This window comes from Lagopus muta, chromosome 6, assembly GCF_023343835.1.
Source record: "Lagopus muta isolate bLagMut1 chromosome 6, bLagMut1 primary, whole genome shotgun sequence".
Lineage (NCBI taxonomy): Eukaryota > Metazoa > Chordata > Aves > Galliformes > Phasianidae > Lagopus > Lagopus muta.
Window position 1 is genome coordinate 22,412,226 of NC_064438.1, and position 24,752 is coordinate 22,436,977.

Below are 24,752 nucleotides of genomic sequence, written 5' to 3' on the forward strand. Positions count from 1 at the left end.
TCAAGGCACTTAAAAGAGTCTTCAGGAATGGGAATTCATTGTCCCTGGGGGCTTGATAGTACTCAGAGAATCTGAAAAAATACAGTTGAATTTTTTAAAGTATGGCCATCACCAGCACTTCCAATGAACTTAATAAAAAGGAGGACTTTCTGTGTGGAAGACAATCAAAGTTATCAAAGCATCCATAAAGTAAGGCTCTGACCCCTTGTCAGCAGATGATGGATTTGTTGGAGTCACAGATGAGACTCTACACTTAAAAATGATTTATATTTTGTGCTAAAAGAATTCAACTACTGACTTTTTAGTCTGGCTTGGAAAAAATACTTCTAAACGTATGCACACGCTGCATTGAGCACTTATAGAAAGTTAGCAGAGACTCTACTCATTTCATTTCTTCTGTTACATCATGGCTTAGCACCTCTCAGGTCAGCAGTTCCACTACCTCAGAACAAAACAGGGCTGATTACTGTGGGTACTGTAGCATGCTTAGAACTAGAATACAAATAAAAATAGTTGCTTAAGATAATATGCCTGTAGCACAGGATACTGTGGAATTGGAAGCCGATAAACCAGCAGTAGTATCATTATTACATTAAGAAATGATTTGAAATGCGTTTAGTTTCACACCGTAGTAAGTACAGACAAAGCCACCGCAAACATAGTAATGAAACAGACCATTTATTTTAGCCTGATTTTCTGCCAGTTTGTGGACATTCTGTCTCAGAAGTGTTTGTGATGACTGTACCAATGCCATTATTGAGTTACTGGCTAGACTTACTTATGTCTATACATCTCTATTTTCCCAGCTGACAGGGAAGACTAATCAGAGGAAGCTTCAGTTTTCAGATGTCTTCCTGAACAATTTCCTTTCTGAACCTTGCTGTAGCTGAGATTCTCCAAGCAAAGGCAATCTGCAGTTGGCCGTGTCCTTTGGAAAGCTGCGTGTTACTTTCTGGATCATCTCAATGCAGCTTCCTTCCCTTGCTCGTGCTGCGTGAGCTCTTGGCCTTGCTCTGGATGTTTAGATTTTTAATATATTTCTGATCTGTCGCACTTTCCCCTTCCCCCCCAATACATAAGGTTGCTAGGATAGCAAGTTTAAGGTTGTTAATGACAGTTCATTTTTTCTTAATTTCTCCTTATCCGTCTCAGCACGAGTTCACCGATGGCTCTACATCACAAATGGGAAACCTCTCTAGCAACTCTTTTACTCTTCTACCAGTGTAAGCCATTCCCTTGTCCCCATGGGTTTTGGAGTCCAAGTTGTCGGCTAAGCCTGCAGGCAATATAATTGATAGTAATTATATCCATCCATTAATAGCGGCTAGCAGCAGCAGCTCAATACTTGAGAGCCATTGGCAATCCGCTTACCGTTTCAATTTCTAAATTGATCTCTGGAGTCTGCAGGAATTAGAACCCAAAGGAAAACATATTTTCGTTATCTCTGCCTTTCCAGATCTCTCCAGAAGGTTGCCGGGGCACAGAATTCCCTAACTCTTCTTTCCGCCCCCCAGACACAGCAGTCATCGCCGTTCCTCGTGCAAGATGGAGAGTCCCTGCTGGCCGGTATCTGCCCGTTGCGAGCGCGGGGCTGCCGGCCTCGGTGAGCTACCCGAAGGGAGCGGAGGGAGCCGCAGCTCCGCCCGGCGGCGCGGGAGCGGAGCCGGCCGTCGGCTCGCGCCCGGCCTTTGATGTGGGGGCACGCGGAGCGGGCGGCTCGGGGAGGGATGCCCCCGAGAGGCGCATGCGCCCCGCGAGTTCAGCGCTGCGTGACGAGATCGCTCGGGCAGCATCGGGAGGCCGCCTCGCTCGCTCATAGGTTGCCTCCCGCCGGCGGGCGCGCGCCCGCGACGGAGCTCTTCCGAGTAGGGCGCGCGGGGGCGTGCGAGCGCGCGAGCGAGCGAGCGCCGTCGGTTGCTCCCGCCGCGCTCGCCGCCCGGCGCACGCCCCGCGCGCTCCTTGTTGTCAGCCGCTCGCGCGAGCGCTCCCCGCCCTCGGCGCGCGCGCCCTGTCAGCGTCTCGCGCGCCGTCTCAGTCCGCCGGCGGCTCCGCTACGCGACGGCGGGTTCCCGCTTCCGTCCCCGCAGCCGGGCGTCCGTTCCCCTCGCCTCAGCGTCTCCTCGCGCCCCGCAGCTTCGGCCGCGGCAGCGCAGGCCCCGCCGGCGGCGCCGCACTCGGGTAAGGGGATGCGGGGGCTGCGCGCGAACCGCGGAGGCGGGGAAGCGGATGCCGAGCCCGGAGCGGGCTGCTCCAGCCCGCGCTCCCCATCCCTTCCCCCGGGCCTGGCGCCGCCGCCGCGACTCCGGTGCTGCTCGGCAACCGCCGCCGCTGCCACCGCCGGGGAGGGGAAATGGGGGAGGGGGCAGGGGGCCGCCCCCCGTCGCGCGCCGCTCCCCGCCCGCTCCTCACCTGCGGAGCGACGCCGGGGCCTGAGCCGCCTCCGCCCGGCGGGGAACGGGAGGCTGGGGCGGCGAGCGGCGGCCGCGACACCGCCGGAGGTTGCGGGGCCGGGCCGGGCCCGGGGGGCGGCGGGGTGCCCGTGGCGGGGACGGGCGCCGGGCCGTTTCGCCGTCCCGGGAACCGCGGCCGCCCGAGGGGACGCGCCGCCCCGGGCTGGGAGATGGAGGCGGAACCCGGGGCCGGCGGGCAGCCGGGGGAAGCGCTCGCTCTCACGGGGTGTGGAGCCGCGCCGGCTGCCTCGGGCGACCTTTACCGCGTTTCAGTACGTTTACTTGCTTCGGTCGCGGGCTTTGTTGGTGATGAGGCCTTTTTTTCCTCTCAAGTTTGCGCTCAATGTCTCGGGTCCGTCGCACGTGTATGTGCTCGGTGTCCCTGGTGTTCTCCGGAGGCCGGGCTCGTGAGCCTCTGCTTTCGGAAGCTCCTGACGTGAGGGGACAGAATAGGCGGTTGCGGAGGGAAGAGCGGTGAGCGAGTTGCGGGGTTGGGCTGAGCATCTCGTCAGTCGCACTGTTACTCGGTGCTGTTTGCTGCTGCTGCTCGGCGCTGTTTGCTGCCTCGCGCTGTGCTCCAGGTGGTACCGAAGAGCCTCGAGGCACAGCCGTCAGCTGACGCACTGAAAGATCCTAAGTTCCTTGGGGCAGTGCTAGCCTTTGTGCGCAGGGTGCCCGGCACGGTGTAACGTTCAGCAAAGTGATGTCAGGTGCTGTGGTCCATGCGCTGCTTGGGTGTGGAAGGGGACAGCAGGCAGGTGTTCAGAACGCTCACGACTTTGTCTGTGATATAAATAGTGTTTGTGTGTGCATCATTAAGTAAGCACGCACCAACGCTTCACGCCAAAATGCAGTGTTTTGATGTCTTTGTTTCTAGGCGTTAACTGAAAGCTGATGGAGTAAATGCTTCAGAACGAGTGCTTACGCATGAAGCATTTTTGGATGTGATAGCATTAGTCAAATTTTGTTCCAAGTTACTCTCCAGTGTACGTTATCATAAACTTTAGAGAAGTCTGAGATCCAGAAACAAATAAATGGTCAACGTTGGCTATGCTGCTGCTTGTGGCTATTTTACAGATGCCTGTTACAATTCCTTCCGTTATTAAAGAAGCCTGGTTATTAGGACTTATCAGTTGGTGACTATGCTTTAAGTATTTCCAGTAATATCCATTTCTCTGGTTATTACAGGTATGCTTAGTCTTGTGCTTTTACGATACTTGTTAGTGTTTCATGTGCTAAAGCTGGCAAACCATGATATTGCAAAGTTTGCATATTTTCCCAACAAAATATAACGAGACAGCCATTTTTCAGTATTGAAAGTTTAATCAATTATTCATATTTTCTGAGGAAGCAGCTCAGTAATGAGGGGAGAGTAGGAATCATCTAGGAATATCAAATCATGCAAATTGACTAATTGAGTGATGCTGCTGCCAGGACACTTGGTAGCATAGAAATGCAGCAGGTCTTGTTGCAAGTTGTAACTTTCATTTTCTTTATAACTGGCAAAATTCTAAACAAACCAAGAGGTGTTAGCTGAGCAAGTTGTAAGAAGTTATGTCTATTAGAACAAGAAAAATAAATCAGTTAATCTTGCCGGAATACAGATCTATATTTTAAGTGAATTAGCGAAGGTAGGATGAAACCACATAGTGACTTCCTTTTGTTTTGGCATCTGTGGTTTATGAATGCTCTCAAACAGAGGCTTGATTGTATAATGAAGTTACCATATTACCCATTCATAGGATTGGTCTGAAAAATTGCATTTTCAGTCCACTCCTGTCTCTCTGTAGCTGTACAGATTTGCCTCTTTATCTGTCACATCTCTCTTGAATCGAATGATTTTTTTCAGCCCTGGAATTTATGTACAGTAAGAAATAATAGAAGATATTTTTGCGCTTAAATTCTTTGATCAGTGTGTTCATTGAGATTTGAAGGGATAAAGAAAGCTTTTAAATTTCATTGCAGAGTCAGAATTAAAAAAAAAAAAAAAAAAAAGTAATGACTCTGATGTTAGGGCGGTCTGGAGGGGGAGCTAGTGTCAAAGTAAAATGGGACTTTCTTTTCTTCTGGACTTACGTAAAGCTTGCTTTTTGGTCACAGAGTATGCTTCCAATACAGTAAGGAAAACAAATGTAGATGATGCATGCTGTGTATGATTGCATTAATATGCATCCCTTTTATAGGCCAAATGTAATCTGCAGACGAAGTGATATGTGTGCTTCTTAAAGAAAATCATGCATATGTTTTTCTATTGTGCAACAACAGGCATCTTCAAAGAACTTTGAAGTTGCAAGATCAAGCTTTCATAAATCACAAAATGCCAGAGATTCTTGTCAAACTGCAATTGGGCCTGTAAATATGTGGTTAATTGTGTTTTCCCCTACAACATGTCTTTTATTGTTTGGAGTAGAACGACACTGGTTGTGTTCAGTGACCAACATGGAGTAGTTATTTTTCTTGGTACCAATGGCCTCACTATTTGTTATGTGCTGCTCTTATGGCACCTCGTTACCTTCCTCTTCTCCTGTTTCATTGCCATCAGACTCCAGCCCTTGCATGTTTCTCTAGAAATATTGTCACAGTTCTCTGGAGGTGTGTTGTGTCCCTTCATGTTGAGTATCCAATTTGGGGCTCTTAGGACATTTTTCAAAATTAGCAGTGCCTTAATGATCTGCATGCACTGAAATGCTTTCTAAAACAGATCTGTCTCCCTGTGTAATCCACTAACCACAGCCTGCCTTTTCCTTCTGACCTTTTTTCTGTAAGTTACTTAGCAGGGATCTGTGAATGGCCTCGCTACAGGAGTTCTCACTGCTTGATTTGTCGTTTGGTGTCTGTCGATTTAGACTGTTTGATTTAAATGTTTAGATCTACTGGGAAGTTAGCACTGACATATGAAGTCCAAAATTTTAATTACCTAATAACTTCTTCATTTAAAAAAAACCAAAAAACAAAAAACAAAAAAACTTGCCTACAAGGAACAGTACCCATGGGATATCACTGAGAAACAACAGTTCAGATGCCAGTGGTCCATCTTGATACTCAAAAAATGAGCAGACATATCAGGAGATGATCTTGGTGTCTGATCTCCTGTGAAAGAAAGGAATATTAAAGCAGTGGAAGGACGGAGTACAGAGGAGCGATGCTTCAATGACTGGACTCAGAGTAGTGGTTAATGGCTCATATCTGGATGTCAGTAACAAATGGGATGCTTTGGCATTGATTCTGAGACCTTGAGAAGGTGATGGAATATTCTCTTACGTTTGTGGAAGGTACCAAATTGAGGTCTACGAGCATGAAGGCAGGGCTGGCATGCAGGGGCACTTTTGCACCATGGAGAAAAGGCCCAGCCAAAACTTTATGAAATTCAACAATTGCCAATTCAACCAGGCCAATTGCAAAGCCTTGTGCCTGGGAAGGAAGGGCTCCTCGCAGTGATATGGGCTGCACAGTAGCTCCTCTGGGTAGCTGTGGCAGCAAACATCATGGGCCAGCAGTGGTGTGCTGATCCAACAGGAGCACAGCCATTGGGTGGAGGAGAGGGATTATCCCTCTCTCCTTGAAACCCATCAGACCACATCTGCAGTGCTGTATGTATCCGGGTTTGAGACCCTCAACACAGGAAAGGCGCTGATAAATACTCAAGTGAGTTCAGGAGAGGGCTGTTAGGATGGTTAGGGGCTGGAGCGCTCGCACTATGAGGAGAGGCTGAAACACCTGGGCTTGTTCTGCTGGTGAAGGGGCAGTTTTCAGGGGATGCAACAACAATGTTCTGGTACCTTTGAGGAGATCTGGGAGAAGATGGAGCAGTGCTCTTTACTGAGCTGCGTGGTGGGAGTGAAAGGGGCAGTGATCGTAAGTTGACACAAGATTCAGACTGGATATAAGGAAAAACTTCCTTTGCATGAGCGTAGTCATACAGTGGAAGTGTTTCTCACAGAAGTGACTGCTCACAGATTGCTCTCTGTCTAAAAGGTTTTCGGTACCCAACTGCACAACAAGCTGAGCTACTTGATCTGATCTTATAGTTAACATGAGTTTGAGAAGGTGGTCGGATGAGGAACGTGTGGGAGTCCCTTCCAACACTGATTGTCCCATGCATCCAGCGCTGCAGGTGCTCGGCTCCCAGAGGCTTTCTGTTGGAATGCAGTCAATACAGGCAGAATGTTTAGGTGACTCAGCTGTAACGCACCAAAACAAAATAACCAAGTCGCAGTCAGCTTGACAAAAGCATCAGTTGTCATTCAGGATATACCTTTTGCTGTCTCTTAGGAAGATGCATGTGGATCTCAAAGCATGCAAATGATTAAACTTTCTAAAGAAAAGATAGTAATTTTGGTAATGTGAAAGTGTGTTTTTCCTGCCCCTGTCTTTGGAAAGGTGAAAAATGTATGTTTTACTTAAAATGAAAATATGGAAGGAGCTGAGCTTTATGATGGATACACCCACAGAAGGGGTCATCTTGGAAGGCCTTTGGGAACTTAAAAGAAAATGAAAAATGAGTCTTCTATAAGGAAATATCTGGCAGCCTTAAACATCAATGATCTTTCTGGGTCATTTGTCGTGATAGGTATGTTAATTCATATTATGCAGCTCATAATGCATCGTTTCAAGGTGCTGATTTTCTGACTGTCTGCTAAATTGGTTGCAATCAATTTTGATTCCCCTCTCCCTTCTCCCCTTCCCCCCCAAATACATAATTATTGCTTTATGGTAGCAATATTAATTCTGAATGTAAATGCTTCTTAAGAGTCAGCTTTTGTTATGCTTGCTTCAGAACCTTATGTTACTAAGGTGAATGCTTTTTGTAATGTTGGAGAGTTGCTTTTGCAGGGCAGTAATAGCAATAAATATAACCATGACATGATTAATTCTGCAGGGAAAAGACTTGGGAATGTTGCTGTGAGCATCTTATGGAAGCTCTTTCTGGCTTCCTGTGTCTTAGCATCACTCTTCCGGAAGGTTTTATAACGTAATTGTAAGAGTTCTATTCCAACTATTTTCCTTATGTTTGTCTTTTTAAATAAATTTCTTATGTTGAACTTCACCGTAATTTGGCTAGAACCACCACAGTTCCATCATAACTTTTTTTTGTAGAAGTGATTTGTGTGGGTACAACTAGTTTTCAAACTCATTGAAGGTTGGTTGGTTTTTGTTTTTTTTTTTACAGAGTGTTTGTGAGAAAGTATGTAATAAATTAAATACATCCAGTGTGCTGTTTGTTGTTTGGTTCATAGAACTTAATGGTTTTATTTTTTTATTTTGTTGATGAATTTGTTACATTAGCAGAATATTCAATTGCATAAATTACTTCTATGTCTATAAAAAAATTTCGGTTGACCGAGAAGCAACAGAGCCTCTTCCAAAAATGTGAACTTTCACTGTGACTGCCCAGAGCCTTTGTCTTTAGATCCCCGCCTTTGTTTGTGATGATGAAATGCGGACTATACCTGAAATATCTGTATGTGTTTCTGTTATGCTGTGCTAAGCTGACATTTTGCTGCTTCTTGGGTGTCTGCTAGGCAGCTCCCTCTGACAGCCGTTATGGATACTCACACAGAGGTGCTGGTGTACTTGAGGATGAGCGGTGTCTGCTGTTGCACCGTACGTAGTGTGGAGATGGGCTCCTCTGAGCTGGTGGTTTGAATGTGTTACAAAGCTATGATTGCTGGTAAATTATATATATATATATGTATTTTAATTTACAATTCTCTTGTTAAAATAATATTTGATAAATATATTATTGTGTAACATGGGTTTTTGTAGCTTTTGTTATCTACTAGAATTATTGTAAGGGGATTTTTATGTCACATTAGACATCTAGCACGTAGTCAGGCAAGCTGTCCAAGAGCAAGTGATGGTTATTGTGAAAGTAGGGAACTGGTAGAAGCCGTACGGCATTTCTGCAGGGTTGGTGTCACCTTGCTCAGGGAGGTAGAATAAGGGAACTTGACATTTGAAATTGGGCGTCTCATTTGTTTATCTGAAAACAGTGTTCTCTGTTTTGTTTTGTTTTGTTTTGTTTTTTACTTGAGAAAGTTGTTGATATTTTGAAGGAGTTTTAAGTGACTGCTCAGGTTAAGTGCCTGTGGTTTACACTGTATTATTAAAATTAACTTGCACACAGTGGTTTACTGTTTCTTCTGGATAGCAGGCAACCCAACACTTTGATTTTTACCTTTCATTTGGATACCCTTTTGACTTTTTTTTTTTGGTGCCACGTTGGCTCAGCATTTGAAAAAGCTTTTATATATATATATGTATTTTATTTATATTTATATATATATATTTATATATATATATTTTTCCAATTGTTGTTAATGTGGTATGTGGTTTTTCTTTTTTCTTTTTTTTCCCAGACTAATCTTTGGTTAGTCCTTTCATATAACACAGACCCTACTGTTTTGTTAGTTTTGTGGATCCCTGCTGTAGTACTTTGACCTGGCAGGCTTGGTTAAATAATATCCAGTGCTCTCAGGCAGAGTTCCCTTCTGAGAGAAAGTCTGTGGAAGAGTCAGCTATGTAGGAAGATGAGCTGAGCGATGATACAATCCAGTGTAGTAGAGGTTTAAGCTCGTCCTGTGTGCCACGTCGTACTGTGTTGGTGAACACGTCCAGGCAGAACTTCAAATTTGTTTGTTTTTTTTTTTCCTACAAATTATTTAGGAAAAGGAATGATTGCTCTTGAATTATTATTATTATTATTATTATTATTATTATTATTATTATTATTATTATTATTATTATTGTTACTATTATTTTGTATAGTTCTATGCCTACTTTTTTGTTCCTAGACAAGCTCAGCTAGTGTTTGGAGATGTCATTTGGTGTCCCATCAGAAGAGTCAGCCAAGCCATCAGCTGCCTCGTTATTGCTGAAAACAAATGTGAAAGAGAGGAAGCAGAATTGTACCCCCCTCCTCTCAGAGTGCTGTTTCGAGAGTGCGTGCAGATTTTTCTGAGCATCTCTGACTTCCTTGATGTTTATATAGTCAGTGTAAATATGGAAACGCTTCTTCACAGCTTAAATATATTTTCTCATGACACTGATGTGAAATGTTACAATATGTTCACACTGCTTTAGATAGCAAGGGTGTGTCCTGGGAGTTCGTGAAGGTTATTGTTTCCTGCTGAGAGTAGTAGTTTGAGAGAGAAATTCAGGGATACCTGCAAGTCAAACACAACCAGTGCAGCTTTTGGCATACAAGGGGTATTCCAGTGATCGGACTCCTTAGGCAGTAAGTAACTGCTTGCTTGCTTAATGTCACCGTGTGGCAATTCCCTCATTCAAGTAGGTCTCAAAGCTATAAACAGAGTGTCATTAGATTGATAACCTCTGTTAGTAGCTTTTCTCCTGAAGTCTCTTACAAAAGTGAAATATTGTTGTTTAAACATTTTAACTTCCTGGCAGAAGCAACCCTAAGAGATTGATTATTTCTTTATCCGACTAAGACATTTCTTATCAAAAAAGATGATAGCTTTAACTGTGCTTTTCAAGATAGTAAGTGCTTTGAAATGAAAGTGTATGGAATGGACATTTGAACATCTCTTTTCTTGGATGTTGCTCAAGAATACTGTACTAATTTGATATTCATTAGCTGCCATCATTTGGTGTTGAAGTGTATCCAGAGCTCAGTGGTCCCTTTAGAATATGACTTTTTTTTTACTTATATACCAGATTAAATGTAATTCCAGAGACAAATGTATTGCGAGCTGTGAATTCTCATCTGAGAATTTTTCAGCTGTGTTTAGACATGCTTGCATGAAGACTTTACTGTATTATGAAGGTGAACACACTCCCAGATGCACCCAGTTAGTATGAGTAAACAAAACAAAACCAATAAAAGAAAACACAAAAATTGATGTGACAGTAACTGAGGAAAAGCAGTGTTTAAAAGAAAAAATCACTTTTTGTGATGTATGAAGTAGTACACATCAGTGTGAAAGGTTTCTGATGGAATGTCTAAATCAAAGTGCGATATTCCTTTTCTAACTGTGCTTTTTTTGTGGCACTCGTGCATTCACTAAGCTGCCCGCACTGCATGTGTCATTGCCCACAGTTCCTTGGTGAGTGTGGAGAAGTCTTGTGTGGAGAAGTTTTGAAGGAGAGGTCATCAGTTCTTGAAGATGCAATCTGAGCCTCAACAAAACATTTTCTCTGCCATCTTTTGCCTAGCCCTTTTTCAGCTTAACTTCCCGTGTTCTGATGGAGGCTTTTGAAGCTTAGTGACAGGTTTGTCCTTCTTTACTTTGTTTAATGAGTTCAGGCACGGGCAGCCCTGGTGTCAAGTTGTACCTCTGTAAAATCACATACAGCGAAAGCTACCCCAAAATGAGCTTTTACATCAGATCTGTGTTTGTGTCTCAGTGTTTATTTTTTACTGATGTCTCAAAGTTTTTTGTTTATTTGTTTGTTTTTCCCTCGTTCTTCTCTGTTTTCTTTGCATATACTGCCTTACCCTTTCTGTTATATTGGTATCAAGATTTAGTGGAAAGTCCAATTTCATAATTCCAAGCCCTTGACTTCCTTATATGTTGGTCTGCCCCTCCTCACTGCTGTGGGAAAGGATGACCTACGTCATGTCGTTATGAAAGAAAACACAGGTAACTGATGTAACCTAGGAAGTTGTTTTCTGTATGAAAACAGGGTTGTCCTTTGGTCTTATACTGGTCACTCAGAGTAGCTGGTACTGCAGTCATTGGATAGTATAGAGGAACCTGAGTTACTACATACATATATACTTGCTTTGGAAATAAATAAAGGACTCAGTTGTGCAGCCTTTAACCCATAGTAAATGCATTGCAGGGAGTCTGTTTTCTTTCATATATTGCACACCGAAAGAGAGAAGAAGATGAAACTGAACTGGATTAAACTAAATAGCAATAGGGCTAGACGGAATGGCCTCGGGTTGCACCAGGGCAGGTTCAGGTTGCATATTAGGAAAGATTTCTTTTCTGGAAGAGTGGTCAGGCAGTGGAATGGGCTGCCCAGGGAGGTGGTGGAGTCACCAACCCTGAAGGTGTTCAAGGAAAGTGTAGGTGTGGTACTAAGGGACAGGGGTTTGTCAGGAGATACTGGTGGTAGGTGGATCATGGTTGGACTGGATGATCTTGGAGGTGTTTTCCAATCTTGGTAATTCTATGATTCTAAATATGTAGCTTTGAAAGTGATATTTTCTTTTTATTACTGAGTAGGAAAGACATGTATAATTTTCTAGAAATTTCCTTCACAATTGAAGCATCAAAAGAATAAGGGAGAAGTGCAAGATTGCCTAATGTGTAGTTAGAGGAGGATAAGAAAGCAGCAGAACCACTTCAGAAGGAATCTTCATGCAAACACTTAGTAATAGTTTCTTCTTAATATCACACTGTTTTAGTCTGTGTATGGGCATGTACAGGTATGGAAAAGATGGGTCACAAAATGACTATGCAGAACTGAGCAACTTGAAAGACCCGAAACCTCTCTGAAATGCAACATGCCTTATTTTTAGTAGATGTTTTTTCTCTAACATTTGGGCACTATAAAACTTGGCAAATAGCATTGAAGAACAGTCTCAAAGGTATCTTCTGGTGTACTGAAACATACAAATAGCATACTTCTCTGTGTGTAATATTTGTGCTGATAGAAATGTGTTAAAAACAAATCTTCAGTGTCCTTCACGATCAGGTAACATCAGCCACGTAGCAGACCATTTTTGACAGCATTGTTCAGGTTTTGGTGAAATCAGTATCTCACTGAAAACCTCTGACCACTTCCTTGATCTTAATTGCTGGTGTCTCAGCTCTCATGGGCATCTTGACTTTTTTTTTTTTGCTCTACCTTTGATCAGCACGTGTCTGATAAATGTGAAGCCACAACTCTCTGGCCCTGAGGGAAGAAATGGTGCCTCTTCCTTTTCTCTCAGGTTTCTGGATGCTGAATTCTGTTGGCAGCTACTCAGAGCCTTCCCATGGATTGGCAGTGGCAGGGATATGAAATTGCTACCATCTTTGAAATCTGCACAGCTGCTGGGATGGTTCTGAATCACAGCAGTGAAGGTGACCACAGTCTTGTTAGTGTCATCTTACTGCTATTTGGCTAATCGCGTAATGAAAGCGGAGTCACTGAAGCCGTTTGATGTATTTTGGAACAAAGTGCTATATTTTTATTTGGTTATTGTTGGTAAAACTTGGAGTAAAAGATATTATGTATGAGTTCTAGTATAATTCTCATAGCATTATCAGACCATGATCTCACTGTGAGCAGGTTTGAATTGCTGACCTTTTTAAGGAGGAAGAAAAAGGAAGAAGACAGGAAGGAACAGCAAAACAATCTAAGGCACTAAGTATAATGCTGTTTTTCTTTTATTCTACTACTATACGATTTGTTTTATTACATAAAGGATTCTTAGTTCTGTTGGTACTGGTCTTGTATGTTGACTTTCCTGGGGGAAGTGTGCTTTGGTATTTGTAGGAATAACCAGTATTTGTGGTGAAAAGTATGGTGTGTGTGTTTATTAATCTTAAAAGAAAACAAGCACAAATCTACAATTTGGTAGGCTGAGATAAATCCTGGGGTTTTAAGTAGTCCCTCATAGTTAATAGTAAAGACCCCCGTCTTTATTATGTAAATACAAAATTTGGAAAAAAAGCTTCTTTTGGCTTACAGCCATTTTTCTCTTTGTTGCATTTTCAATATCACTGTTGGTTTTCAGTGATATCAACGATGCCGTCTTTCTTCCTCTGAAGCTTGCAGATTTTCATCTCAGATTTTTTTCCTTGCTGAGACTGACAAACTTTATCTTCCAACCATTTGCTTTTATAGGATAGGCCTTCTATTTTGATCTAATTCCTGCAAGAATTCCTTGTAAAACTGTACTGCACAAATAATTTTCTTTCATGATTTTAAACACAGTTTTGTTTCTTCCTCAATTTCTTGACCTTATTTGAAGAGAATGGATTTTGCCAGCGTTTCAAGCCTTTGTTTCTTCTTCATGTTGTCTGTATTCTCCTTTAAGAATTTCATTTCTCTCTGTTGATGATTTTTTGCAGTCTTTTCCTTCAGTAGCCTCTGTCTAGGAAGAGTTCTCTGTAATTTTGTTTCTAAATTTGCTTTTTCTTTTTTTTCTTCAGTTTTGTTGTTTTCTTAGATCTCCAAAGATGGTTACTATTTTTCCCTTTAGCACATTTTCTGTTTTATTGGGCTTTGTGTGTGTGTGTGTGTGTGTGTGTATGCATGTATGTGTACTCCTCCACTTTTATCTGCACTTAATTTCTGTTTTCTTAAGTTGGTTTGATTTCAAATCCTTTTTGGCCTTATCAGCACAAATAAATAGAACCATAGTCTGGCCTTGAGGACAGCTGACATGGAATGAGATCTGTGCATTTGGTTAATCTCCCAGCTTTCAAAGCAGGTAGCTGCACACACAGCATCATTTGGAAGTTTTCCTGACTGTGCGATAACCCTGACACTGTTCCCAAGGGGCATTTGGGAGAGTGAAGTTGACCCTTCCCAAAAACATTTCAGGGCTTGTTCTTATATGATGATTTGCATTTCAGTGTAGCAAAGTTTCAGGCACCGGTATATTGATGCAAACTTTCAGGTTCAAAGCTTCAACAAAACCGACAGTCAACCCAGTTACTAAGAGGGTTAGTGCTCACTTATGTCCATGATCTGCTTCTGAAAACCTTATTCTATGAGTCATTAACGCTAAATCTGGTGCTTTGAAAGATTCTGCTGGCTGTCAAAAAGAAAAGCCAAAGAATCAAAACCAAACAACCTCTCTCCCTCATCCATTTTAATCTTCTTGTTTGGTAATTTTTCTTTTCTTTCTCTCACTGTACAATATTCATGTTAGTGTTATGTGGATACTTTTAGGGTATTTGGCTTCTGTTATTCTCGATCTCAAAATGAGCGTGTAATCCTTTGATATTTATGACAAAATTTCCTGCTTTGCCATTTGCATCTGTACTTTGCAAACCAAACGTATCTTCTAGGTTCGTGAAGCATCCCTCTAAACATGTCATCAGCTGAGTTGTATTTTTATTTACATTCCAGCTTATTTTACTCTCCTTAAATTTGTCATTGGTTTAGAGAGAATAAGAAAACCTGAAGGTAGTCTACCGATTGCCATCTTCCTGTGATTCTTCAACTAACGGTGCTCCTGCTTCTCACTTTGGAATCAATATTTAGATTGCCATTTATCATTCTTATTTTATTAAAGAGGGAAATCTCTGCCTTTAATTTGCTCATTGGTGATACAAATGACAGCAGATTTTTAACTTGCCAGTCTGGGAAGCACAGATGGCAATTCACATGGCTGAAAAGAAGTGGAACTCTGGGGAACTGAAGCGCAGCATAAGCTTTTCAGGTTTGCAGGCAGCTAAGAGAAATCCAGCGCTTCCCATGTTTTCCCCAAATTTCCCCAGATCTGCATCACACATGCAAGTGTATGATAGAAATTTCATTATAGCACTTTGTATAATGAGAAGTACAGTGATGGGGGCACTCCCAACTCTGCCTTATGGGAATATTGTGATGTCAGCGAGAGCCATTTGTTTTTGAAATAAAAGGGAAAAATGAGTCAAATATCTGAGCCAGTGCCTCTTGAGAAGGGAGTGGAGGGAGAGCTTAGGAAAACAGTTCGATGTCCTGTTGGTTTAGTACATGTAGGGTGACCTGCCTCTTCACAGACTAATAGATTGAAAGTGTTTTTGTATGTGGGATGTTGTTCAATAACACAGTTATTAGATCAGCCTTTAGATATGTTTGTGAAAGAAGTCCATTAATTGTATCTAATGAAATCCATTAATTATATACCATTCTCTATCAGTCCTGTAGGCTGAAACCGGTATGTGTCAAAGTTTTGATATCATAAAGTGACTTTATAACAGGGTATAAACCAAGACCGAAGTCAAAGTGGCGAAGTGATACCTGATAATAGAAAAATGAATGCAAGTAAAGTAAATCTTATTCGATGGTGTATAACCAAGATGTTATAATTGCAATATAATCAAAAGAGTATGGCAAAGCAAACAGGATCACAAAAGAGAATAAGTAGAAGAGCTTACCCTTGGGTTGAGCTCACTAGAAGATATCAAAGAGGAGGATCTCCAGAAGAGATCCTTCCCCTCTGGTAGCCAGCTCTTAAATAGGTCCAGGAGGGGTGGAACCTGGCTCCACCCCTTCCAGCAGCACAGGTGAATTGCCTTCACCTGTGCTCCTCTGGCTGACTCATGGCTCACCTCAGGTGATCAATCAGAGGTTCAGGCCGTGACTCAGCAGTTCCCATACAGATGGGGAGCACAGGAAGAATCCTCTATGTATCACTGCTAATGGCTGAATCCTCAGAGCCTTTATTGGCTGTGCTGGAGAAGTTAGATGTTAGGACTTTCATCCTTGAATATTATGAATTCAGTGTGGTATAGCTTTGAAAGAAGTTAGTAGTATATAATAAGTTAATAGTAAAGAATCTTTGACTGGTGCATGTAAAAATTATTTTATACATATAAAGATTATTTTTAACTCTGTTCCCCTGGATTATACTTTTTTAATACATTTGTTTAAGGAAACTCGCTTTGTATCAGCAGCTTAACACTGACTCCAGGCAGATGTACTGCAGGGTGTAAGAAATCAAATGCATTATTGAAGCCAAATAACTGCTTGTCTTCCCCGTAAGGTTAACTTTCTCTTTTGTCTTTAAACTTGAAAACGCTTTGGAGTTTCACCTGATTTACAGAAGGAATATTTTTTTTTTTTTTTATTTACTAAGTATGAAAAAATGTTCATTGTAACATTTTAACTCTTGTTGTTTATTTTTTAAAAATGACTTTGTTGGAATAAATTGTTTCTTTTCCTGTAATATTTTTTCTGTCACTTCAATTTTAGTCACTTCCCTGCCAGATACTTGAAATAGTAGAGCCAGCATTGAAATGAGCAAGTTACTGACTTTGCTAAAAATCTGGTCTGTTTGCTTCTGAATAGGAAGAAATGATGATAGTGCTCAGTAGCAGAGGATGGATTATGTGTTTGGAGCAATAAATAGTGGTTTAAGTTTCATAAAAGAAACTTAAAAATAGAGTGGATTTACATACTCCATGCTGACGAGAACTCCTGGCATAACTAGACTGCTAATCAGAGGTAGAGGGATCTGGGCCATAACACAACCCTATCTGTTTTCTTCTCACATGGTTCTAAGACACACCAGGTGGTTTATAGCTTTTAAAAAAAAGTTGTTAGGACCAGCCAATAAATAATTTGCATTCAGGACATGGTTTGTAATACTGATCAGTCAGACCCAGAAAATACTGAGTCTCTCAAAAATCCAGGAAAGAGAAGAATTTTGGGGATTATGCTTAAGTTGAACTCAATGTCTTGAAAGAAAATTTGGCAAGTGAAGCTAGGAAAAAATAAGAACGGTCTTTGAGTGTTGGAGAGTGCATGGGAGAGAGAGATAGCACAAAATAAATATGTCTGAGGGAGAAATTCAGTTCCAAAACTCTGGAAAAATCAGATGATGAAATTTAGTCTTGAAAACTTAGTAATGGTGAGAATGAAAAGCAGTGATTTCATATGATCTTTTCTACAATTACGTAAAGAGGCTACGTTAGATGACAAGATTGAACCCAGAGGCAAAAGTTATAGATGAGCATTTGAGATTTATTGGTTCTGGAATATCAGAAATCTTGGGAAGCTGAGAAAAGAATTGATTGTTGTTGGTTGTAATGAGTCCAATTTTTACCTGATCTGTTCTTCAAGGCTTCCGTTGGTAAGCCTCCCTGTGCATGGAACAGGAGGGAATAGTTACTCATTTATTTATTGCCCTTGTGGTGCATAATTTATGTTGTCCTGTTTTATTCATTCTCTTCCAAAGCAGAGGCAATTTGTCATCGACCAAAGATGGGATTTTAAGTGAGGTGATTCTTCCTGTAGTAGTGGGAGAGTAGTCCTGGCCTGGAGTATGGGTCTGATATCTGTAATCAAATTTAAATGTTTGACCCCATCATATGGGGATGGGGAGGGAAGGGAATTTTTTCTCCCCTCTACGTTCCTGGAGTGCCATGAATATTTTCATCTAACACACTGTAGTTGCAGGGACCTGTGGTGTGGCTGGCATCCTTGAATTCACTTCTCTTGCTATTTTGCATTCATATTTTGTGTATTTTTAAAATTCCATTCAAATTACATTAGCAGTATTCACAAACCTGTTTGGACTTTGGATCCAGCCTCGTATGACTCTGGCCTTTTGGTACTGCCTTTGATTAAGTTGCTTGCAGATAAATCAACTTGTGAATTTACTAAGAATTCTTTTCATTACATGAGATGTTAACACTGCCAGTTCATGTTTACTATGAGCCCATCTGCCTCAATCTATTTTTCCATACGCACGTCTCACACAGTATACTGCTTACCTGTTGTTGGAATTGTAAATATGAACTTCTAAGAAGATAAAACACGATGCCTCATGAAATTAGAATTAATCATCACAGTGGGCTGTGCTCTATTAGCTTCATTATAAGGCTTCCTCTTGGTACAGATGGGCTCCATACTCAGTTTTGCTTGGCTTGCTGGCTGACCTTTGGGTGATAGTTTCAGCTCTCCATTTTCATTAAACAGGTAGTGTAGCTGATTGGATGACTCCTTCACTGCAGTCAAGTTAAGTAGGTGACCTTTAAGGGTCTTTTCCAGCTCTAGTAATTCTATGATTCTGTAATGAGAGATGCAATAGGAATAACTTGGTTTTGCTGGAAAGCTAAAAAAAACAAACAAACAAAACACACACACAAAACACCCTTTTGTTCTTGCTGTTATGTATGGTAACAGTGTCGTGTTTTTGTTGGGATTTCTGAGATCCTTATTAGAGGAGAAGCTGTGTGGCCTTACTGAGTGCTGCTCTAACTGAAGTATACTGAAAGCATCCATCTCAGATGGAAACGAAAATAAGCCATCTCACCCAGATATACCATTTTTGGAAGTTCACGGGCTCTGACCTTATAGATGAAGCTTGTTTTAAGTAATTTATTACATGAATGAAAAAAACCAACCCTGAAGAATTAGGCCTTCTCAAAAAATATTTATCCATGTTACCACTTGTGAAATTAATTTAGGGTTGCCTGTATAGTTGCTCAACTTCTTTTCAAAATATAAGGTCACTTAATAACTATTAGGCAAAAATAAGACTAGTTTGGCAGAATTCTCATTGCAGTAAAAGACAGCGGATGCACTTAGCATTTTCTCTTCAGTCCTGTTCCTGGCACTGTTGTTACTTTAATTAGTTTCTGATTTTTTTTTTATTTTTTATTTTTTTACTTTTTGCTAGCTTCCCCAATTTTGTCCCTTTCCTTGAAGTCAGGCTGACAAATTAACTTTTTCAATATCCAATTTATATTATCTTGAAGTCTGATATTTGCAGTTTTTGATTGCTTTTTCTCTTCAAGTCACAAGCAACACTTAGTTCAGTATCTGCAGCTGTTCTGAGGTAATGAGACCACAGTTACGAAGTGATGCAGTAACTCCATGCCTTGTGTATAGTCAATGGATATAAAGCTGTTATAGTTATGAAATAAATAAGAGAGTTTGGCAAAGCAGATTACAATAACAAAAAGAAAATAGATAGAATGCTTACCCATATTCTGGGCTCACTGCAAAACTCAGAGGAGGGATCTCCAGAAGAGATCCTTTCCCACTGGTAGCCAGCTCTTCAGTAGATCTAGGAGAGGCGCAGCCAGGCTCCACTCCTTCCAGCAGCACAGGTGAATTGTGGAATTGCCTTCACCTGTGCTCCCAGAGCTGACTCACTGCTCACCTCAGGTGATCAATCAGAGGTTCAGGCTGTGATTCAGCAGTTCCATACACCTTGATAACTCAAAAGTAAGATTTCATTGAAGACAATAACTTCCTTAGTATGTACATACTGCTATGCGTGTTATGTAGAAATATAAACAGAACAGTTTAATTTTCTTATATGTTGTTTAAAGGTAGATCCTATTTTTGCCTTTGTAGCAAATATTTTAGTTTGAGTAGTTTATTTTATTTTTGGCATCTGAGACTGTTTTAGAATCCTTGGGCTATAATTTTTTGCAGTTCTTTCCCTCCCCCACCCAGGCCTGGCTATATATATCCAAAGAATTACTCTGCTGCTTTCTTTTCCCCTCACATCCTGAGTTTGTTTCCCAGCTGCCTTGAAAGGCAGCTATTTTTTTTTTTTTTTTTTTTTTTTTTTGGGGGGGGGGGGGGGGTGGAGGATGGGAGTGAAGCAGGCATTGCTATTTTTTTTCAAATTGCAGTATCAAGAAAGATTATTTATGTCTATTGATTTCTGTTTTCATGGGAGTTAGGAGACATGTCAGTTGTCTAATCATAAAACAGAGCAACTTTTTAAAAATATGGATGTTTACACACATCTCTTGACTGTATGTAGTGGATAAAGGATGAAAACTCATATAAAGATTTAAAAAGAAAAAGGGTAAAAATTAACAACAATCTTTTCCTCTTCTGTTTTCAGAGAATTAACTAGGCTTCAAAATGAAAGTGAGGAAGAAGAGTCCTGGAAAGTATTAACTTGAACAGGAATTATTGTTGGTAAGTAGATACTTCTTTATTTCTGTGATATTGCTGCCACCAAGACAATGGCTAATGTGATGAAGCTAGATGAGGAACTGTGCTTCTTAAGTAACAACTGAAAACTGCCCTTCTAATGGCAAATCAGTGTCATCTGGAGAAGGCAAACTTTGCAGCACAGAGGTCAGGTCCTTTGCTAGATGTTTTGTGGATTCAGTTTGAAGAATGCCTTTTGCTTTAATGTCAGATTGTTGACAAAACTGGGTCAGTCGAACACCTGTTTCACCTTCCTTTTCTTTCCCTATCTCCTCTAGAAAGTGATTGTTTTATGGATACATTGTGTATCCTCTCTCCTGTGTAAAAGTCCTTCATCTCTATTCTTAGGTCCTTTCATCTTCTCTGAATTGCAGATACTGCATTTGTCAAAGATAAGCAGTACTTCTGTAGAAGTTATACAACGCATGTGATTCTCCCAGGTTTCTCTGTCAGAACTGTGAGAACTACATAATTGCAGCTGGAAATAATTGTGTGCTTTGGGATATTCTAAATCCAGGGCTATGTTTCCTCAAATAGTGACATATTAAAAATGTAATGTTACATGCTCATATGCTTTTGAAGGTCTATTCATGAGCTGTAACATGCATTTAAATAAATGAATAATAATAAATATATCTTAAAATCTTCTTTTTAAATACTGATTATAGAGTGAAATGAACTTCACTGAAATGTGAATTCAGGTGCAAATCTAGAACCCAAGCCTGTTATGACATTATTCTTGTTTGATGCAACTATAGGAAAGACTCTTATGATCATTAGTGGTTATGGTAAGCATAAGAAGATTTTAACAGCTTCCTGAACTTTCAAGACTGAGTTTCACAACCATCTCAGAGCAAGTTTGTTGCAGATGAGATGCTTTTACTGTTCACACAATTTCAGTAATGATTGTGAAGTTATCTGAAGACAGCTAAAGTAGTCTGAATTATTGTGATCTATTTATATGGAATTAACTCTTGAAGGTTACTTAAGGATTTGATGGATGATTTAAAAAACAAAAACAACCTAAAAAACAACAAAAAAAGAGTTTTTGAGGATCTCTTGGCTAAAATAGAACAAGAATATGGAGATAGGTTTCCTCAAATTGGGTTAGCCACTGTTAGCCTGCAGTTGGAAGACGTTGGCTGTATTTCCTGAACACTTCCCTCACTTCACTTTGTTCTATTTCTGACTATGTTGAAACCATTTGTGAATTGATTTATGTCAGAAATGTAGCAAAAAGGTGTGTCAGTGGGTTGGATTAACTCAGATAAGAGTTCAGAAAGTGTTAAAACAATGCAAAGGAAGAAACAAGAACATGCAGGTGGTAACAATGAGTGTGAGAGCATAACCTGACCATTTAGGCAGCAGAAAGTCAGTCGATCTGTCCAACTTGTGGAAGGGCTGTGTCAAAGTTATTAGGCCAGAAATAGCCTATGTCATTTTTGAGTGGAACAGAGTACAGCTTTTGTGACAGTGTTGGACTAAAACTGGGTAATCTTGCCAAATTTTTCCTGGTCTTTGCTGCGAGTAGGGAGTGACCTTCCAGTACTGACTAGAAACAATGATAGAAAATAAGTTTTGAAAATCTCTTAGCAGGCAACATCTGTAATAGTCTCTCTTCCTCCCTATATGTAAAACCTGTAAATATGTATCAACTTATAAAGATCGTGCAAACCATTTATTTTCAGAATTTGCTGATCCCTTGAACGTGCTGCCCTACAAATTCATAATACAGCAATTACTCTGTGTCTTTTTACATATTTTTCTGTGTACCCGTTTGGTTTGCTTGTGTAGTTGATGTTACAAAGCACTGTAAAATTAAAAGGGTGATCTATATTTGTTTTTAGTTTGAGCCTGGATGTGTTACTGTTGATATTTTACTTGTTGATATTTAGTTTCTGTAGTACAGTTTGTGCTGTGCTCATGCTGCCTTGGTTTGTTGGTGATGGTGGCAATTGTTCCTCTGTTAGAGAATCAGTCCTTTCCTAACTGAAGGAACACTGAGGTTTAGAACTGCATGAAACTCCTTTTTGCTGAATGGTGAATTTTTCGTATTCTGAAAGACATTTTGATCCTTGATTGGAAATGCTGGAAGTTGTTTTTTGTCTATGAGAGGCTTTTGAAGATAAATACTCCCTGAAAAAGGCTTGTATGTGTTGAGTTTTCAATTCATTGAATGGGCACCTGAAATCTTGAATAGATATTTTTTATTTCTACGGGTCAAAATGTATCAACATGTGATCCCCAATGGAAAAGAAAAATATCTTTCCAAAGGAGTATGTTGCTTATTTAGTTCTTCTTACCAAGATCAAAGCTGAACCATCCCTGTGTGTTTCTAAAGTTTCAGTCTAGTACCTTTCTTGTTTGCAGAAGCAGCATATAATCTTTCCGTGTATTACAATGAGTTTTGGATTTTTATTTTCTGGATGAAACCTTTTCCTCTAATGGTCTAAGTAACTTTACGTCATGAATTGATCTGAATTTAAATTTAAACATTCCAGATCTTAAACATTGAATGGGAATATGAGAATTTATTCTGATGGATATTATCTGGCTACAAATTAGTATTTTTATAGTGCCTGAAAAATCAAATTTCAAGTATCATTGATAATCTATATCATTTATAATGTCTGAAGTTAATCTTTTACACCAAACTAAGACTGAAATATTGAGGAATTATTTAAGGAGGTAAGATCAGAGGAAATAGGCAAGAATAAACCAAGAGGTGAACAAATATGAACTTGCTACTTGAAATAAGCATATGTATGAAATAATAACTTATTCTTATTTTGGAATTGAGAGGCATTTAATTGACCCAAATAACTGAAGAACTTCTTATAGCTTATACTGGTAATATGTCAGTAACTGGGAGATGCAGCTTGAGAATGTTAATGTAATGAAAGCTTACGTGTCCGTTTCTTTAATCAGAAATGTGTTCTGTAATTTTTAGAGTTTGACCGCATGAATGATTTTAACCTGTTGTAGCCAAATGTCATTGTCTGTCATGCATCCAAATGTGTATGCAGCATATGTAATACCCAAATGAAGATCATAAAGACAAAAACCTGCATCAATGTGGTAATTCAATTTTTCTGATAGCACGTTCAGATCTACTTGGTGGCCAATTCTTGGTTCTGTAAACCTGTTCCCTTTGATCTGTTTTTTTTTTTTTTGACTCTGTTCTGGTAGCTGTCAGCTTCAAGTACAAATAGGAGAAGATTAAAAACAAAAAAAGTTTTGTCAAATGTAGATAAACGTCAGGATTACTTTTATATAGAAACATTCAGTAGTTTCTTTTTTATATAGTATGATGTAATCATATTACACGTATTGCAGTATTCTATTGTGTTTACAATTTGGTTATTAAATGGTAGCTAAGAAACTTCAGAAACTGACAGAACCTGTCAGTTGCTTTTACACTCAGTTGTGGCTGGTTTTGTTTTGGTTTTTTTTTTTTTTTTGGTGTCTTGTTCTGTTTTTAAAGAAATGTTGAAGTAAACCTGAGTCTAAAATGGCTGAGAAAAAAGAAATGCCTTGCCAGTTATAGAGTGATGCACTTGAAATTATCCCAGTGATGCTCATACCAACTTTTTGATCAGCTTGATCTTTCCTAAAGATATTTGTTGTAATTGATATTAGCTGTGTTGAAATTGGTTAATGAACAAAAACAATGTTACTCAACAGGGAAATTTCATACCCTGAAGAGGCTGAATAATGGGGGCTTTTTAGTCATTGTTTTTGCTAGGTCTTAGAAATACTATATGGCTCAAAATAAACGTGTAAAATTCTATGTTTAGTTACATAACAGTACTGTAATAGTAGGAATAGATCACTAATTGTTAAATTGCTTGGTTAGTTGGGCTTATTTGAAGAACTTGCATTTGGATAGAGACAAATGTGCGGTCCCAGATCTAGTAACATATTAGTGTAGATGACACTTAAAGGTTAGAGATGGTATTTGGTATTAGATGCTTGAAAAACTGATTTTGATTAGGAAAAAGGAGAAAAAAGTTTGAGAGAGGAATTTTCTCAGCTTCTCTTGTGGTTTTAAATGTTCATCAGCCTTTAAATGGTATTAAAGGCTCATCAGCGAGCAGAGATGGAGGCGTGATACATTAGTGACAGTGCAACAGGACTGTGTAGTATGCTGTCCACTTGAGAATGAAAAAAAGGGAAGATTGTCATTGACTTTGAAAATGGGACTGAAATCTTACTTTACTGCTGAGGGAATGAACGTGTTACAGAATGCTGCAGTCATACCATTACGCTTCTCAGTATCACGGTTCCTCTTGCTAACATCTTAGCAACTGTCTCACTCTTAGCCAAATTCAGCATATTACTGGTAACATTTTACACCAACTTTTATGTAAAACATAATGTGTAACAGTAACAGGGATATTAAATACAGTGAAATCTGTCCTTATCTTGAGGCATTACAAGCTTCTTTTCAATCAAACGCGTATTAAAGGGTCATGTTGCATCATCTTTTACAGTAGTTTTATCACTCCTTTTTTCTCTTTAGAAGTATTTTCCCTGCCAGACTAAGTGTAGAATACTTGTGACCAAATATTTGCATTGTAATTCTGCTATTGAATATATGCTTTTCCAAGAAAAATACGAATTGGTTTTTAGAAAATCCTGTTCTTAACGGTGCTTTTTGCACCCTCCTGCCCAACCATGTTAATTAATATTAGTAATTTATTTATTTATTTATTTATTAACCATAGA

General features: G+C 40.0%; 1 protein-coding gene and 1 long non-coding RNA gene across 2 annotated transcripts in view; one reads left to right on the plus strand and one right to left on the minus strand.

Moving 5' to 3' along the window:
* Nucleotides 1-1,931: 1,931 nt before the first annotated feature.
* The window catches only part of FUT8 (fucosyltransferase 8), an 83,838-nt gene continuing 61,017 nt past the window's right edge, over nt 1,932-24,752 (plus strand). The window contains exons 1-2 of the mRNA XM_048947928.1: nt 1,932-2,178; nt 19,933-20,009. The gene's annotated coding sequence lies outside the window, so the exon portion shown is untranslated. The remainder of the gene's footprint in view (nt 2,179-19,932; nt 20,010-24,752) is intronic.
* LOC125694549 (uncharacterized) lies at nt 8,753-19,288 on the minus strand. Its single transcript, XR_007377597.1, has 2 exons — nt 19,054-19,288; nt 8,753-18,135 (listed from the first exon to the last, which is right to left on the minus strand). It is a non-coding gene; the product is annotated as an uncharacterized LOC125694549 (long non-coding RNA).